This window comes from Belonocnema kinseyi, chromosome 8 (genome assembly GCF_010883055.1).
Source record: "Belonocnema kinseyi isolate 2016_QV_RU_SX_M_011 chromosome 8, B_treatae_v1, whole genome shotgun sequence".
Taxonomy (NCBI): Eukaryota; Metazoa; Arthropoda; class Insecta; order Hymenoptera; family Cynipidae; genus Belonocnema; species Belonocnema kinseyi.
The window spans coordinates 74,386,305-74,389,222 of NC_046664.1; the positions used below are offsets into that span (position 1 = coordinate 74,386,305).

General features: G+C 28.3%; 1 protein-coding gene across 1 annotated transcript in view; it reads left to right on the forward strand.

Annotated features, from left to right (window-relative positions):
* LOC117178550 overlaps positions 1 to 2,918 on the forward strand; it is a 55,391-nt gene that overhangs the window by 29,601 nt on the left and 22,872 nt on the right. The window lies entirely within an intron of this gene.

The following is a 2,918-nucleotide window of genomic DNA, read 5'->3' on the forward strand; positions in this document are numbered from 1 at the left end:
TTGAAAATACAACTGGCTGAAACTCAGTTTTTTTTGTTTGAGGATTCAAGTACCTTGTTGAAATGTTTTTCGTTGAAAATGATCTTTTTGTTAAATTTTTGATTTGAGATATCTGAGATCTTTGAAGTATTTAGAATTTAATAAAAATATTAAAAATATTACATTTTTAGAATCTTAGAAACGAATAAACAAGTGATCAGAAACATCAGTTGTCCTAAATTTTTCTTCTGTATTAAAAAATTAATTTTCATCTCAAAATGTAGTTTTGTTGATTTTTTTTGATTGGCGATTCATTTTTGTTCAATTGCATCAATTTCATTGAAAATGTATTTTTTTTCTGAAAATTTCATTTTTTTTTATAAAATTGGTATTTTTTCGTGGCAAATTGATCTGCTTGCTAAAAATGCATCTATTTTTTTCAAATTTAAAGGTTCAAAATTAGAAAACTAAATTTAATGTTTAATATTGAAAGCTTCTACAATTTTTAATAAACAATCATTGTTTACGATTAAAACTAAAACTACGCATCCTATCAAAAAATGATTAATAAGTTAGGTCCTTTTTGGGTAAACAATTGTTCTGACATTTTTTTCGTAGCTTCTGTCGTTAATCCAAAAATTTGATTTATTTTAATGTTGTTGTTCTTATAAATAAAAAGAAAATTATACTTTCAGTAAAAAAAGAATTTTTGATTTTTGATTACTTTTGTGCGATCAAAATTAAAATTTTCGTTTTTTTTTTAGAAAATTCAAAAAGTTGTTGTGCTAATCTTGTATAGATTTAAAAAAGCAAGGTTTTTCTTTTCTTGACTTTTATTCATATCGTGCATTGTTTCGCTTATAATTTTTTTTTGTATTTTTGAATTTTGAAAATGATATTTTAAAATTTTTTAATGATTTCGCAGAGTTTCGACAATGAATTACAAAATTTCAATGTCAAATTTTTCAGTTTGGCAAAATTATTAAGTTTTAGAATAAATCAAGTAGGCTTAAAAGATATTTATAGGTTCTCAAAAGATTTAAAAAAATTGTAATCAAAATGTATATCTTTAATGATTTCGAACAAACAATTTAGAAGCCTTTTGAGAAATAAAAAAAGTTTTAAGAGAATAAAAAATGTTAAAAAATTTTTTTTATTCTTCTGAATATTTACTAAAGTCGTGAGTTTCATAAGTTAGCAAACAATAAAACTATATACCTATAAGAAATGTATGCACAATAAAAAATATTTCTCAATATTTTCCATTGTTAATAAAAATGTAAAAGTTAAAATACAATAAAAACTTAATATAATTTTTTTGACAAATTCCGAAACTCAACTGAAGTAGTGAGTTTCATAGTTTATTTAACCGTAAAATATGTATTCGCTTTGTTCGTAGATTTCAAAGCAGCGTTTGACTCAGTGAATAGAAAAGCACTATGGCAGGCAATGAAAGAGAGGGGTGTAGAGGAAAAGTTAGTGGAGAGGATAAAGGAAATTTTTACTGAAACCAGGATTAGGGTGAAAATAGGAAAGAAAAAAGGGCAGGTTTTCTGGACAAGCCGAGGTCTAAGGCAAGGGTGCCCTTTGAGTCCGTTACTATTTAGTATCCTATTGGCAGACTTAGAGAAGAAGCTAAAGGAGAAAGGAAAAGGAGGAACGGAAATTCAAAATGGGAGGTAGAAAGGAGAAAAATGAGAAGGGTATGTTATATTCGAGAAGGGGTTATGGAGTGGCAGGACATAGAGTTAGAGCTATTGGTTAAACAAGGAGAAGAGAGATGGACAAAGATTATAGATTCGAGGTACAATAGATGGTATATGATGGTCAAAGGGTTGACGGAACCAGAATATCTGCAAAAAATAAAAAAGGAAGAAAAATGGAGTAGGGTTGTACGGTTCAGAATGGGAGAAGGAGTGAGAGCATGCAGATATTGGATGAATGAAGAGGAGAATTTATGCAGAGTATATGGATACGAAATGAAGTCATGGGCACATGTATTAGAGAGATGTACAGGAGAGGAAGAGGGACAGTTGAGTGCGGATGAGTGTGTAAGATGGATCTTGGATGATAGTAGACAGGGAGTGATGTGGATGAAGAAATTGGATGAAGTAAGGGAAAGCAAGGGAGTAGGGCAGAGCCAAACGGGTGATCCTGAAAAGAGACAGTAAAAAAACGAAAATTGTTTTCAATATCGTGGAAAATGCATTTTTTTATGGTAAGAGGAAACGGAAGCCCTGGAAGCTCGCTCATTTTAGGAATTAATATCACTACTGTTACTATTGTTTATCCTACGTAATGCGAAAGAGTAGAATATAAGTAGTAGTTAAGTTAGACTAAGGATGGAATTGTAAATATATGAACAGGGAGCGGTGGCCCTCAAACCCGTAAAAGGGAGGGATTAAATACATACATACTAAAGACGTGAGTTTCATAAGTTAGCAAACAATAAAACTATATACCTATAAGAAATGTATGCACAATAAAAAAATATTTCTCAATATTTTCCATTGTTAATAAAAATGTAAAAGTTAAAATACAATAAAAACTTAATATAATTTTTTTGACAAATTCCGAAACTCAACTGAAGTAGTGAGTTTCATAGTTTATTTAACCGTAAAAATATGTATTTATTAGAAATTTATGCTTTTATGTTTATATCCGTCCTAATGGAAAAGTGAAAGATTTAAATAGTAATAGAAACTTTACGAACTCTTGTTTAAAAAAAATGTTGAATGTCTACTAAATTTGTGAGTTTAATGATGAAAGGTTCGAAGAGAATAAATAAATTTGCTCAAGATTTACAGAAAATTTTTTTATGATTTTTTATTTTCAATATTTACTTTAAGAGGAACTAGAACATTTTAAAGAATTCTAGAACGTTTCAAAAGAATAAAAAAAGTTTTGTTGAAATAAGTGGAATATTTTTCAATTATTTT